The sequence below is a fragment of the Zonotrichia albicollis genome, chromosome 2 (assembly GCF_047830755.1).
Source record: "Zonotrichia albicollis isolate bZonAlb1 chromosome 2, bZonAlb1.hap1, whole genome shotgun sequence".
In the NCBI taxonomy this organism is placed as follows: Eukaryota; Metazoa; Chordata; class Aves; order Passeriformes; family Passerellidae; genus Zonotrichia; species Zonotrichia albicollis.
In genome coordinates, this window is record NC_133820.1 from 101,243,527 (window position 1) to 101,259,751 (window position 16,225).

The 16,225-nt window shown below is 38.5% G+C and overlaps 1 long non-coding RNA gene across 5 annotated transcripts in view; it reads left to right on the forward strand.

Annotated features, from left to right (window-relative positions):
- Positions 1-16,225, forward strand: part of LOC141728251 (uncharacterized) — a 174,383-nt gene that overhangs the window by 145,324 nt on the left and 12,834 nt on the right. Inside the window, exons 7-9 of one of the 5 annotated variants that reach the window (XR_012579127.1) lie at positions 1,879-2,487; positions 3,254-8,780; positions 11,711-11,923. This is a non-coding gene — a long non-coding RNA (uncharacterized LOC141728251). The remainder of the gene's footprint in view (positions 1-1,878; positions 2,488-3,253; positions 8,781-11,710; positions 11,924-16,225) is intronic. The other 4 variants (XR_012579126.1, XR_012579125.1, XR_012579129.1 and 1 more) reach the window with 4 other exon arrangements.

A 16,225-nucleotide genomic window follows, 5' to 3' on the forward strand; every position in this document is an offset into this window, starting at 1 on the left:
AGTTTTGGTGGTTTTGGCGCTGTACAAGGCAGAAGATATGGGAGATGTCTGGATTGCCAGCCTCAAGTGGTTACTTTAAATGCCAGAGGTGAAGGAATTCTGGAAAGAGCTGAAAAAATACAAGTAGATTAATTTGCACTTCACAGAAGTTTCTGTTAGACTAGAGACAGAAAGGGGCTGAATGAGGCAGGAAGGGAAGAGAACATAGAGGCGAAGTAATGGCAAAAATTAAACATTAAATATTTCCTTTAATTGCACTCGGGGATTATATTTGACCAAACAACCAAATCCTCCACCACAAGTCAGAGCTAAGGCTAACTGCACTTTTTCATTTCAATACTTTCAATAGAAAGGATCCAGTCAGTTATTCTCTGTGTGCTATATAGTGTACTAGCAACACTAATAGACCAAGCAGATAGTTTTGTGGCATTGTATGAGTGGTATAATATTTTACTGTAAATATAAATAGGATACTCACTCACCTTGTTCAAGTTCCCAATGTACTTTATAATAAACCAAGTAATTTTAACAGAAAAATGTTGACCAACCCTAGCCTAACAGCATTCACAAAATGAGCTGAATAGTGACACAAATCCCACCCATTTACAAAAAAGTCAGTGGTATTACATTGACTTTTACAATTTGAAGGATAAACACAGAAATGTGAAAGATGGAGTAATAAAAGCCATGTAGTCCCTGCTCTTCAAAGTTCTCACCAGAACCCACAAAGGTAATATACCTACTCTTTTTGATTTTAATAATCTTTGTATAAGTCAAAAATCATTGAAAATTAGTAACAAGGAAAAGAATCACTCTGTTTATATTTGTTGGGTTATATCCATAATAAACTTGTAAAAAAAGAAAACAGTAGAAAACATTAAAACAGACCCAAATATTAAATTAATTCTAGACTTCAAGGTTACCTCGTTTTCTGGTCCAACATAAGTGTGTGATGACTTTTCCAAAGCCTTTATTGAAAACATTTCCGATCTTGAAACTGTGCATCTTGCTTTCCTCTTGCAGCTGTTCCTTCTAGGGAAATGAATCCTTGGACAGGCAGTTACCAGTATCAGAGGGTAGTCTGGAATATACCACCACCTGGGACACCCAAGGATTACAGATTGCTCTCATGGGAACTGCTGGGTGAGGGGTGGTGGTGGTGGGTCAGGAAAGCATCCAGCTAAAGCAGAGTGCCCAGGAGTGCCCCAGGGAACAGAAGCAAGGCCAAACATCATTCTGCCAGACACAGATGTGTGAGCTAACCTGGATTTCCAGGTAGAGAAGGTAGATTTTATTCTTTCAGTGGATTTTTATCTGACAATAAAATAAAGCAAGCAAAAGAAATATAAAATTAGGTCCTCATTCTGCATATCATAAAAGGAGAACTGAGGAAAAGACAGCTGGAGTGATTTTCTGGAGCAAGTTGAGCCCTAGGTCGAATTGGATCTCCTGTCTTGTTCAGAGGCTGCCCTTTCCTGACTGTGATGTGGAAGAAACACAGCCATTAGCAGGCACCTGCAAAAATGCTCCACCTGTTTTTGCTCAAAGTGACAAAGCCCAGAGGACGATGTCTGTGTTCCCTGCAGGTCTGTAGGGAGCATGATGTAGCTGATGCAATTCCCAGCTCCAGCACACCTGCAAGGTCTCATTGATCTGCTGTTCAGTGCTCTGAAAACTCAGAAATCTATTATCAGTGTGAGCATGTGCTTATTGATCAGGTTACCTGCTTCTGCTCCCTGTGTGTGCCTAATTGTACCGGCATACACACAGACACACACACGTAAATATTCACACACGTGTGCATAGATACAGGCACACACACATGGGTTAGGGGCATGTGTGTATGATAAAGGCTTTACCTTTTCTTTTTTTTTTTAGTTTTACAAAACTGCACATAAATAAAAAGAATGGACCTTCCCTGTGAAACGTGAGCACAGAAACGCTCACAAGTGGCCAAGAGCTGCTAAATAATTAATCAATAGAGCAGTGTGGCAGTTTGAAATGTAAATGTGATGGATGAAGGTGTGATGCTTGTCATCAAGCAGAAAATGATGTGACTGGAATGGATAACCCACAGTACCTGCTAACTGGCAAGAGCTTGGACGCAAAGATAAAGTAAAGCCATCAGAAAGCAGACCTGGCAACCCCTAATTCTTGCCTTTGACCCACAATTCACTTTCATGTCTCTGTCCCAGAAGAGATGTTTAAAAAAATGATGAAGAGAGATCTTGGGGTGGGAAAGGGGTGAGAAAAAAACCATCTGAAGAAATGCTACCTGACAAGGCTGCAGGCTACGTTCTTGAGAACACCTTTCTTTTCTTTATGTTCTCCTTCTCCCGTTAAATAAAAATGCGGCTCCTTTTTTCCCTTCCCTTTCTTCCGAAACTCTCCCGAGCCGTTCCTGCAAGTGGTTCTGTGACTCGGGAGCTGACAACAGCCGCATGCAAAGGAACAAAGAATGAGAGTGACAATTCAGAGTGCACGTAGGTGAGAAAGACACCTTTTACTTATCAAACTAGGCTGCAAAAAATGCTCTTTTTACTCAGCGAGCTAGAAATAGCGTGATCTAACAAGGCACTGATCCAAATTCTTTATTTATGCTGAGATGTAATGCTAACAGGATTTTTAGGTTGACTAGTAGTCTGTGGCCCCTCCGTTCAAGTAAGGAAGCATTCCTCTGATTTGGAAAGAGGAAAATCCATATAATTACCGTATATTATGTGACAGGAAAATGTATGCTGTAATAGTAAAGGGTGACAGAAAATGTCCATCAAAAAATTTGTTCTCAGAGTCTTCCTATGCCAGTCATTGCATTCTCTCTGTGGAGAAACACAACGTGATAGAATTCAATTGGTCCAAATTTGAGAGAAATTAACTTTTGTAAAAAATGGGATTTTTCTGATCCTTTTTTTCCCCTATAAAATTGTAACCCTGCAAGTAGAATTTATAAGTTCAATGCCTCCCTCTCCCTGAAAAAGAGAAACCTCAGTAAGTGCCATTTAGCAGGTTGGAGATATTTTTTTCTCTTTTGTTATCAAAAGCACACTCTTTACAGAAAGTGAAAAATACCACAGTTTTACATTAAATTTTCAAACTCCCCAAAATATACATTAGCAGATAACACCCACTAAAAGTGAAAGCTAAATATAGATATATAATAATAGTGCTTTTGCATGCAAAACAGATGTTCTACCATTTCTAAGTCATAAAATATAAATACAAGTATTCTCTTAAAATCTTTTTGTGCTTTTAGGACCTCTACAGATGTGAAGCAGCCTGCAGAAGCAGTAGATCTCCAGGTGAACTGGCCAGTGTTTCCATATTTCCTCAAATGATTATTTTTTACCTTTTTTTGGTTGGGATCAGGTTTTTAATCTTTATGATACCTTTATAAAGAGTCATCAAGAAAACACTTAATTATTTCTACACAAAAAAATAACAACAAAAGAAAAACCAAATCAAAAAAAAAAAAAACAGGTGCCAAAATTAATTTTGGAAGTCAAGAATTAGAGCTTACATTAAAATAGAACCCTAATTTGTCCAGCTCCATAGTAAATATGCCACATTTTGTCTGGGACACGTTGCTGATGTAAATCCATTGAAGGGAAATCCCTTCTGTAAGCTGGCTACCTGGATAAGCTTTGAGCAAAGTGCCAACTATCTGTGTATACAGGGAATCACCATGGTCCAAATAAATATTTTCTCTTTAGAATGGCAAAAATGTGGTCCGATTGGTAATTCAGCTTGAATTTCATTTTTGGTGCATTTTAAGTCTTGTTTTAAAACTTGCTGTTTTGGTGTTTTCATCTAGCTCATGTCAGAGCCACTTAGCTGTATATATTTACTCACACAGCAGTGTATTAATAATAATTTTTAGTGTTTTTTGACTGCTTCACAAATGCAATATCATCATAAGCAGGAATTAGACCTGAGAATTTGGAAAAATATGAGTACACTAGTCTGTGGGATGGAGGAATGATCCCACACTTTACATCTGTTATGTTTTTGACGGGATATGTTTGTAGATTTTGCAGGGTTAAAAAGGAATTTGGTCTAATGGCTCACAAAGATTGATGCTGAGTATAAGCAATTGCCATATTGCAGTAATGTAGCAATATTTATCACTAGTAGGTCTTCCATTCCCTCATAAACTGTTGTAGAAGTGGAAAAGAGACATTTTAGCACTCTGCTGTCACTAAACTCACAGAAGTCCATTTCTGTACCTCTAGTCTGTCTCAGCTACAGAGGGTCTTGCAATAGAGAAATGACAGATTGGGCTGTAAATGTGCGTCATCCATCCCCAGCCTCAGGGAAGGAGAGGCACCTACTGAGGCTGGAGAGAGCTGTGATGCACCCGGTCCTTGTGCCCAGATTGCAGGACCAGCTCATGCTGGACCGGTGCTTACCAGCCTGGCAAAGGGAGCAGTGGCTCACTGCGGTAGGGACTGTACAGACACACCAGTATTAGCCAATATTTTCAAATACTATAGAAACAGAGGCACCACCAGAACTTTAAGTTTGGTAGGTACATAGAGGAAAGGGACATAAAAATTAACCTGACAAAGGCAGAGCTTAAAAACAGACCTGTGTCTTAAACCCCAGCAGCTGCCTACTGCAGAGGAGAAGCTGATAACCTCCTAGCAGAGTGTCCCAGATCACTGTCCCAGCCTCCAGCAATTTGAAGCTTGGACATTTCCCAAGTTAGGAAATTTTGCCTACCTTGCTGTAGCGATGATTGTTTAAATATACAGCCATGACTTGCCCATACAAGCAGGCTTTGTTTCACCCCAAGTGTTATGCCAAACTTGTTGTATATCATCATGAAGAATAGCTGCATTTTTTCAGAGCTGATTTCCTATGGCACATTACTTAGATACTTTCTCAACACCCTCGCAAATATGTCATAGATCTAAAGCACAATCTCCGTTTCAAAATGAATGGGTCTGATTACAGGCATATTCATTTTGTAAAAGGTACAAAAGGATACAAATGTGCCTTTCCATCTCCTATAATGTCAAAGTAAGACCCTCTTGCCCTTTTATTTCAATCCCCGCAATTTGAAAATATAAAAAATGACTTGATTATACGTTTTTTACCATTAAGTGTATAATTGCTTTTGTGTTTTGACATTGAATTCCTCTTACCAAAATACATGGTGGGAATTAAAAGTCAAATCTTTTATGTATTTGATGTACAGAACCTTCCACGTATTTCAATGAGGAATATAGAGCAGTGAAATCTCACGGCAGGTACAGTGAAGCCATCTGAAAATGAAGTCACTTTTTATACTGGAAATCTGACTGTGACCCCAGTTCTGCCCTCCCTTATCTAGGTCAATGGCTTTTGAAATCACTGGAAGGTCTGAATGAGTCAAAACCAGCCAAAACCTGCAGGACTTGACCTTTAAAATAGAGCTGGGATTATACTGTGCCCTCTCGGGCAGATTTTGAGATTATAGTCCAGTCTGAAAATTAGTTCTGAAAGCCCTAAGACAGGAGTTGGCCAGACACTTGAGTGTATTGACCTGGTATGGGATGGCAGTAGGAAGGAACACAGATCCCAGAAGGGAGGAACAGGAGCAGCCAGGGCATCAGTGGGGTGTCCCAGTTGGCCTAAGGCCAGTAGGAGGACTGATATTGAGAGAGAAAGTGAACTCTGGGCTGGTGAAATGGTGTAGCTGCACACAAAATGTTGCTTTTAGGTGTTTCACACAGGTTTTATCTTCCCTTTGTCACAACTTTCCCAGTAAGGTTTTCCCACTTCCTGTATTGTCCTTCCCTATATTGCATTCTTCCTTCTCTTTCTAATGGTTTTCATATTCCTCCTTTTCCTCTGTTCTTCTGTCTCTCTTTCACTACTTGTGCCCTTTATTTGAATTCTCTCACTCCATCCTTCCCTGTACTGCATGCCAAATTCTCCATCTTTAATTTCTGTTCATACTCATTCACAACCTAGAGTTTGAGATTTCTTGTGGCTGCATTTCCTTCCACTGGTCACTCCATTGTGATTTATCCCCATTCACTCAAGTCCCAAAGTGACTTGACCCTGCAGCCATATCTGGGATTAGTGTCCTGAGGTTCAGATTTATGGAGTCTAGTGCTGCCTGGAAAAGTTTTCTGCAATCTGGGAAGCGGACTCTGTCTGGGACATCAGATGAATTGATCTTGGGACTGCCTGAGCCAGGAATTTTGATGGTAGGCAGTAATTGCAAACAAGAGCTCAGCAATGCTCTTCCCAATGTTGGTATTCTCACTCACAAATTCTGTCATGACTTCTAACAAAAACTGCTGGTCTAGGAGAATGTGCTCTTGGAGTAAAATTTGTGCTGTCTTTCTCCTTTTCCCGAAGCCAGGGACACAGTTTTTCTTTTACCTCAGGAAAGATGCCATCAACAAAGGTAAAGGAGAATATAAAGGGTATTCAGGAAGAGAAGTAAAGGGAGCTGGAAATAGTTGTGTCAGGAAGAAGCAAGTCAGAGAGAGAGGGAGAGGAGGGGGAGAGAGATAGAGTGAGAGAGCTGATAATATCTCCACACAACAGTTGTAAGTGTCACCAAATCTCATGGAGACACACTTAGCTCCCCATAATGAAAGCAGCTTGCATTGCATGGGTGCCAGCCACACAAATGCTGGAAATGGCTTCCCTTTGGCCATCATGTGCTTGCACTTTGCAGGGGGAATGAGAGAGCTTGGGGCTGTTCCAGACCAGCCATGGCTTCCAAGGGCCTCCTTTCCATGCATCCTACTGCTGGCAGGACTGTGAGCATGAAGAAATTTTCAGGGGTGTGTTGAAGGTCCATTTAGACATACACAAGTGTGTACATGCACATGCACTTGCACATTTTCCTCATCATTGTTTGCACAGGCAAAAATTTCAGTCTAAAAATGAGAAGGGAATGGAAAGCCCACAACATGTAAATCACATAATTGGCCCAAGCCCATACATTCAGGAAGGCAGATTTACAACAAGAAGCAGACTTACTACAAAGAAATGGATCTCATTTTTGTTAAATGAGTTACTGCAAGTAAGAGAAGTCATTGATTTATACTTGTACCCTCCTGTTTTCGAAGAAGTCTCTTGATAGAAGTTTAAGATCAGCCATCCTGAATATCCTATGTTTATATGAGTAGCTATTTTACCCACAATTGGGTGTCATTTGAAAATTCTGTATTTTTGAAAATCTGTAATCTTCTCAATTGACCAGCTTCACAGTAGCCATCAACTCAAGGAGATACTTTAAAGTTAACAACATTTTATTCTTTTATGATCATGCAATTCTGAATTTGGGGGGTGCAAGACAGGTGCAATCTATTGCTTTCTTGCAGTTCTTACAGCGTGACCAAAGTCTTCAATAGGTCACCTTGCATGGTACAGTATTTCAGAACACACTTGCATCCAAACAAGAGTAATTACTCAAATGCAATTCATAAGGGATTCTCTTTTCACACCACTCTCCAAATGGTTTTGGGGTCATTCACAATGACCTTTTAAATATTTTTTTTAAGGAAATAATGTCAAACAACTACAGAATTTACTGCTGCTCAGCCTGAAAGAGAGCTGTTTCTCAGAATGGGGAACTAGGGGAAGATGTTTTCGCTCAGCTGGAAGTTTTATGGGGCAGATTTCATCCATAATCCAGAATTAAATGTCAGATCCCTTGAGATCTTGAAACTCAATGAATGTTCAGCCCCAGAAATCAGGTGATGAACCAGAACTTCAGACTCTCAGAAACCAAACACTTTGTGCTTCAGAGAGATTTGGTTTGGTTTTATGTTTTCTCCATTTTTTTTTCTTTTTTTCCTTAATTTTGATGGATGATGTTTTGTTCTGCAGTGAGTTTTAATGTGTGTAGCTGTGGAACATTTTCAATTGTCGCAAACAACAACAACAAAAAGCAATATTTCAATATTTCTCAAGAAAAGGCTTCAAAGGTTTCAGATGTGTTTAAAATGTTTCTGCTTTATTTTGACGTGGCATAAAAGTTTTGTATGCAGTCTCGCATCCGCTATTGTGACAGCTGTATTTAATGAGTGCAAAATGATCAGAAAAACATCCTTTTCTGTGGGTTGCCATTGCCAGCAGATGACAGGAGAGAGGCAGTACTGTAATAACAGAAGCGATGAAGTAGTTCATATTACTACTGATGAGGTATTTCTAGCTCAAACGCCTAGGTATGCCTTTTGAAAATAATGCATTGGTCACATTACCTGATGGTTTCATCAGATTTTGTTTTCAAGAGCATTTTGAAGTAAAATTGTGCATTCTTAGCCTCAGGTCATGAAGTGGTTGGTTGCGACATGTTATTTGGGGATAACAAAGTCAGTTTCCGTAAGATGAAGAGGGAAAGGTCCTAGTCTTGTCTATAAATACCAGCCTTTTCATCAAACTAACACTAAGCATGAAATGCAGATCCACAGATATGCTAGAAATGAAACATTGCACAATACATTTGATTTCTATTTTATATGCATATTTATTATCAGACCATTTTAGTCCAAATTGGAGAGAGTTATAAAAATAAATCTAAATGGATTTGAAAGGCAGGGTATTTCTTTTTTCAAAGCTTCGTCGTTCATGACTTCCTCTGGTGACTGTTAGCTTATCATGCCTTTGTACAGGAGATCTAAGTATTTCATTCTCTCTTGTGTCTCCATATGGTACCATTTCGCAGATAGTCTTCCTTTGGTCGCAAGATGACAGTGAGAATGGATTGTCAAACTGGACCACTATGACAATTTACTCTGAGGGAGAAAATCCTGTGGGTGTTTAGAAGCTTTACTGTAAGTTATATTTGATTAACTTATCCTACTACTGACAAATAATTAGGTCAGCAATTAATTTCAAAATGCAAATGTGCTACAGGCCTTCATATTTTAAGAAATTCCCTTTGTCTTTAGTTTCTACTTGTGTTAAAGTCTTAATGGATTTAGCCGAATGAAGAAACAAAATTATGTTTTCTAATGCTTTATTTACTGGTTGAGTTGGACTTTTTCAGCAAATATTGACAGCAAATGTTTGTTCAGAAATGATCATGTGGAATGGAATTTAATGGAGTAAGAAAACAGAAGACTAATTATGAACCACACTTTAAAAAAAAGTATATATATAATATGTTTTCACATTTCTGCTGCAAAATATTTATCTACCTTCATGGAATAGGAACAGAAAGACATACCAGAGGGTCAGGAGGAGATAATTTTGGCAAAATCTTTAGTACCTGCTTAAGCAGTCTAGGAAACCAGAGTATATCAGAAAAAAACCCCATACCTAACATTGATACAAGTATGTCTCAAAGAAACTTTTCTATCAGCCTATCTCAGGGACTTCATTATTAAACAAACAAAGGTTAAAGGCTCAACCCTTCCCAAGAGAAGCTCAAGGGAGTTTTCTGTTAACTTTAAGGAAGTGAGGCACCTAAGTCTATGTTTTCTGAGATTAAAATCATGCCATTTTTTAAAAAATATTCAAAATATGCTGCTGCAAACAAAACTAACCAGCTATCCTGATGTAAAATCTGAATGAATTTACATAGGTGGCAGAATTATATTAGAATTTTCTATGAGTTATTTTGCTCAAATGTGTCAAGTCAAGAAGGAGAACAATCACTCAAAAATTTGGTGAGGGTTTTTCACAAAATATTTACTGACCTGAAGATGAAAAAATTTTTTATGCTGAATGATACAAGCCACTTTGGAAGAAATAATGGTTTAAAAAAAGGTCAGGTTTTTGGCTTTCTGGGCTTTTTTGGTTTAAAATGATGCTTTCATATCACATTTGCTTAAATTAGTAATGCAAATAATTGCATGAGGAAAAAAATAGAAAATTAAATTAAACATTGCATTTTTTAGGCGGTTTTCATATGGGAAGGAAAAGACAGAGAGAAAGAGAAAAATTGCATGGGGTCAAATGTATCTCATGTACACAGAAAAATCTTGGTTTCCATTCTCCTCCAAAAGATAACATCCAAGACCCTCTTTCCCTCTTAAGCAGCTCCTGAAGAACTTTGAAGGTTCCACTAGGTAGGAGCAGGCAACACAAGACTGGAGCTTGATTTTGAATGAGAGAGAATCTCTCTTTTTCTCTCTCCCAGAATTGTGGGAAAGAAAATCAGAAGCATATCTGGGTGCCAGAGGGCTGAGCTGTTGGGAGCTGAGCAGACAGAAGCTTTCTTGTAAGATAAGGCAGTGATCGTGCTGCTCAGCTGCACGCTGGCAGGGACCCCATTAAAAAATCACTTTTCAAAAAAGATACAGCTGCCCTCAAAAGTGTCCGAAGTAGAGGAATGGGAATGATCAGAAATTTGGGAAATGTCACCTACAAAGAAATCTGAACTGGGGTGATTTCATCTGGAAAAGAAAATGAGTGGACATAAAATCCAAGGACTTCAAATGTTAAAAGCCTTCTGGGAAGAGGCAGGGAAGAGTTTGTATTTCAGGACTACATCCAGATGACAGAAAGTGACAGTACTACATTGAAACAAAGGAAAGTCAGGTCAAATGCTGGCAAAAATTTTCTAACAGTGAAGACATTGAAGCTGTGGAAATTATTGTTTGTGGAGGGTCTGGAGTCGCCCCCAATGAAGACCTTGAAGAATAGGCTGTGCAAGCTACTTTCCAAAATAATGTGAATATAGTTTTTAGCTGACAGCAATTCCTTAGCAGTTATTACATTGATATTTAATTTATTTTAAGAAGCTGATGGAACTCTTGCTTTTATGGTACCATTAAAAAAAAAAAAAAAAAAAAAAAAACTTTTAAATTAATCTAGGGCAAAAAACACACTGTAAATGCCCAGTACAGCTACCATTATGAGTGAGAGGAATTGTGGATGGGACTTATCTGCTGAAACAGGATGGATAGAATGGTCTGCATGACCAATGGTGAGCTCATTTACATAACAAAACAGAACAAAATAAAAATAAAAATAAAATTTAAAAGTAAAAATAAAAATGTAGAATCTTTCCATGACTAATTAGCTGGATGAAGTACTATAAAATAAAGCAAGTCCATATGACATAACTTTATCATTAGAATTGGAGTATATGCAACAGATTTTAGAAGCAGAGTCTCTATGACTGTGACGAAACAGAGAGTACAAAGCAAAGCAATCCCAAACTCTATTCCAATATCACTAGCAACTTGACATAATAGCACTTTGCCAAAACGACACAGAATACAACCTATATAACACAAGTCTGAATGAGAATATTATTTCTTTCAAGTAGTATCTGTATATTTGATGAAAAAATATCTTAGAATCACAGAATATGCTGAGTTGAAAGGGACCCACAATGACCACTGAGTCCAGCTCCTGTCCCTGTTTAATACCATCCCCAAGAGTCACACCTGTAAAACATTTAATTCACTCTTAAATACAAAAAAAAGCAAACAAATTTATCATTTAAAACATGATTTTTTCAAATCAGAATGATCTCTGGAGTCACCTGCATAAGGGTTAAAGTATGTAACAAGGTAAAAAGAATTTTGAAATTTTGTCACACTCTAAAATTAGGACTTTTCACATTAGTTCATTAACACATTTGTATGTGTTTAAATTGAAGCATCCACACTAACTATCCTAACCTTTTACAAAAGCCTTCTCCTGGCTTCCCTTCCCTTGGCTGCTGATGTGTTAGTGCATTCTCTTTGTCTCAGAAAGGGAGCGGCACATCCCGCCTCACATGGTCTGTCTTTCTCTCTGTCATCCTTAGGAAAGAAGAGATTTCCCTTATCCTGTAAAATGTTGTCTGAGGATTTCCTTGTGGGGATCAGAGGGCCATTTCCCTTGGGATTGCCAGGAAATGGCTGAGGCCTGATGAGTATTTGTTTCTCCTGTCATCCATTCTGAGGGGCATAATCCCAAGGAAATCAGTGGGGAGTTTTAATATGGACTTTGAAGGCCAGCTACACCTAAGAACATAAAGGTGATTAAGAAATTATTCTACTGAAGCTTTCCCAACAATCTGGGGCTGGCATTTTTTGAAAAATAAACCAAAATAAAAATGTCTGCCTTTGTTTTTCATGAATGTCAGGTGACAAATCTTAGCTCTTTCTTATATCCTAAACCACATTTGGCACGCAACCGAAAACACAGATTCCAACCTCAGGTAAACTTATTATGCTAAATCCTCCCAGTGGTGTCATTTGGATCCCAAGTGTAGTTTTGAAGTTGACCTGATTCTTTTCTTCTGTGGTTTCAACTCCAGTAAGGCTTGTTCATGAATATGGGAATAGTAGTACAACTATCTTTTATAAATGAGTGAAATTCACAAGATTTACCAAAAAATGCAAAGTTTAACTTTATGAAATCTTTACAGAAACATCTTATCTAACATTCTGCTTAGATAAAGCTTTCCCTTTGTAACATAGTATGCATAGTATGGCTTTATAAAAGGCCTCTTTTTTTATAACAAGGTACAGTCAGACTCTAGACTGCCTGGTGTCATCTCAGAGCATGTATTCCCTCTGCATCCCACAGCCGCCCCACAATCTCTCCTTGAGTGTGTCCCATCTGCTTGGGCCCTGGACATTTGGCATCCCTTTTTTTCAGGGGCCGAATCTCCAAACCAAGGAAGTAGATACAGACTCCAAAGGACCCACTGGCTTTCAGATCATGCTCTCTGCAGAGTGAGGATTTTATCACTCTTGAAAATCCTCTTCAGCACTCTACAATCCCCACTTCAAGTGTCATAACCACTTGCTGGCATCAACATCCTCTAACAGCTACCACAGAAGATATTGAAGAGCAGCTGAAAGAGGAAAGCTACCTTAAGCCAGATGGCATACTTTAATTTTTTAGAAATACTACAACCACACACAAGAGACAACCAGCACAGGAAAAAAGTAGGGAAACAGAGGGGAATTAATTACCTGGAAATCACACACTGGTCTGAGAAGGGAGGTGAGGGGAGAAGCTTTCTTTTCCTCAGAAAACACATATTGCAGCATCTCCAAGTATGAAAAGAAGAAAACAAGTATGAAACCTTGAGAATGATTACCTGTGCTGCTCTCTTCCTTACCACCCTAGCCAGCCACCCAAGACAACAGAGCCAGTTAGAGAGTCCCAGCCGGCAAAAGGATTAAAAAAGAAAAAAGTAAAGTGGAAAAATGCCTCAGGCCCCACACATGTGACTTCACAGCAAAACCTAGAGCCAGCCCTGAGGGGTCTGGTACAGAGAATGAAGTAATGTGACTGTGATTAGGATGTGTGGAAATTAGAAGCCCTCTTGTTTTAAGAAGGCAGGTTATCTACCAAGCCTGCTCTACACTTCTTTCAACTGTAATGTGGTGAACAAAGGCTGTCTGTACAAGATGCTGCATTTTTCTACTCAGCCTATGTCACTTAGAGCTTTTTATGCTAGGCTCGTTTTAAAACTTCAATTTAAAGCAACATGAAAGGTCCTTAAACAGTAAATAGCATATTATATCAAAAACAAATAGATTAAAAAGTGAACAACCATAGCCAGTATATCTCTTTCCAAAGGAGTTTCACTTTCCACACTAACTAAAACTCTAAGACTGGCAGATCTGGGCCAGAGGTTTGTAATGGGCCTTTTACTTTTTTTTTCCTTCCTCTCCAGAGATAAATAATCAGTTTTAGAGAACTGATAAAAAGAGACAAGAATGAAAAGTGAGTGTGACACATTTATGAGAAGGATTTTTCATCTGTTTCTTAAATACAGCACCTTTATTTCAGATTGTATTAAAAAAAGAGATGGGAGAGCCAAACAATTTATGTTGTGCTGCAGTAGTGAATACATATGAATGTACAGAGAACAGCCTGGAAGAGACAGAAAATTCACCCAAAAGTTCCTGACAAGTTGAAAAAAGTTATGTTATCATTCAAGAATCATTTATTTGAAAAAGAAAAATAAAAAACAAGCCACATGACTAAAGGCACCAGAGAACAAAAACACATTGTTTCCAGACAAATCCCCATCAAAGACATATGACTCGGGAGTCTGAAGTCAAAATATCTTCATATTTTAAATTTCCATGAGCACTTTCAAGAAAAGCTGCAGTTCTGCTAAAGGATTTGCTGCACACTTTTCATTACTGATTGATAGTAAGAAGTGGCATTAGCAGTATTTTTCCCCCATCGTTCCTCTGAAGCTAATGGAGTCGAGGATTCGTTACTTGATCTAATGGCAATAGCTTTCCAATAGACATGCACAGAATCATTGATTAGTTTGTCCTCTTCTTGTTTGCCTTGGAACACTGTTCAATTTACACCAATTAAAGAATGCTTGATTTGTGTATTGAAGAATAATTAAGGGATGGAATTCCCTATAGGCTACTAAAAATGACATCTGACTAGAATGGTGATTACAGCATGAAGACAGCATTAGTATTTAAATAGTTTGACTGCTATATAAAATCATTACAGCACCTCACCATGAAAAAGAGCATTAGTTAATTTTGCCTATAACAAAATTAGTTGTATGTACTTGCCTGGTCACTTTAAGTAAATTTGACAAGGCTAATTTTAAAGCAAGTGGTCCAGGTTTGGTGGAAGGAGCAGATAGACCACGGTTTAAAGCAATCATCTTAATAGATATGTATATAATCTTCAACCAAAAATACACACAAATGAGTAACAAGAGCTTTCTCAGAGATGCTCAAATCAAACATAAACATTAAAAACACATTGGTTGCTAAAACTGAAAATCCAAGGGTAACTGACATGTTAATTATACAACAATCAAGGTTTCACAAACCATAAACACACAAGAAATCCTTATTTGTCTGCCACTGTGGTTGTCAAACCTTTGCTACCCTTTCTAGCACTGCATGGTAGAAAGAATCATGGGAAGCAAACAGGCACCATGGAAGGAGTCATCCTTACTAGAAGGACTTCCCTGTGAAATATTCCAAATTATTAAAGATATTGGAGTGGCCCAGCCCATCTATATAATGCCTCATTAGACAAGCTTGGGGTTTTTTTTTTGGATTACAAGGTGGAGGTGAGGTTCATTCCTGAAAATACTGTTGAGGAAAGAGAACTTTTTATCCTCTGTTTAAATTTCTCCATGCATATTAAATTTTATCTTCTAGCTTTAGATTATAGTATCTACAGCAATGATCTATCCAAAATGTGACAGCAGCATTACCGTAACATAAACTACTTGGGGCCAGTCCTGAAGCATATTTACATTTCCATAGTCTACTTAAATAAAGTGTGTTTGTTTTACTAAACTTAGATACTGTAGTATATTTTATAAGGTCATCCGCCTGCCTCAAGACCTCATATTGCAGCTACTGTCCTTCCTATGAGAATTTATGCAGTTTCAATTGAAGGTTGTCAACACTCTCTTTAATTCAGCAAAGGGTTCTCTGTGAAGGAACATAAGACTTTTCCATCTAAGCCTCTAAGGGCATGTAGCCATGCTTATTAGCATGTGTACATTGTGCAATGCTCAACTGTGTCAAAGATGCCCAGGCTCCCAAGCCCGTGTTCCAAATGAGGTGATACATCTGCACAGCACAATGTACCTTTATTTGCGTGGCCCAGCACCTCTGGCCAATCTGCAGTGCCTCTTTGCAGATCAAATTAGTCTTTGGTGGCATGCTGTTCTTGTGAACATGCCTGGTTCTGCAGGTCATGAATGGATATCTTCAACTGCACTGTATTCCACCAGATGGATCTGCCCTAGAGTTAGGTTTGGGACAGTACACTTCTTCATATAGTACATCCACTGACTTTCCATGGGGTTTTGTTCCAACATTTAAAAAGTCTTCTGTTCTGACTTTTGTTTTCATGTTGGACAAGTAGTTCTCGCTTCTGTACCAGACCTCCTGTTGGGATCTCCCACTATAATCTGCCTGACTAGACCCTGGGCTTTCAGGAGTGAGACTAACACTTTTTTCAATGAATAATATTCTTTTGCAATAGGGCTGATATAAGGGTGTATTCTTCCTTCCATCCACGAGAAGAAAGTCCATTAATTTCAATAGAAACTCTCCATGCAGAAAAGGGAGAACTGTGCCCCAGGGAACATTCATGGAAGATTAATGGTGAGGAGGGAAAAGTGATACAGTACAGGCAGAACAAAATCAGAACCCACCACACAAATAAAACTGGACAAGGGTTCATTTTTTAAAAGTCAGTCAGAAACGGCAGGAAGACTTTGAAAAAAAAAAATCAGGGCTGTTTCAGCACTTTTGCATACATTGGCTTTCAGGAGACATGAATAGAAATCTAACAGTAACTCTTTTTTCGTACCTCC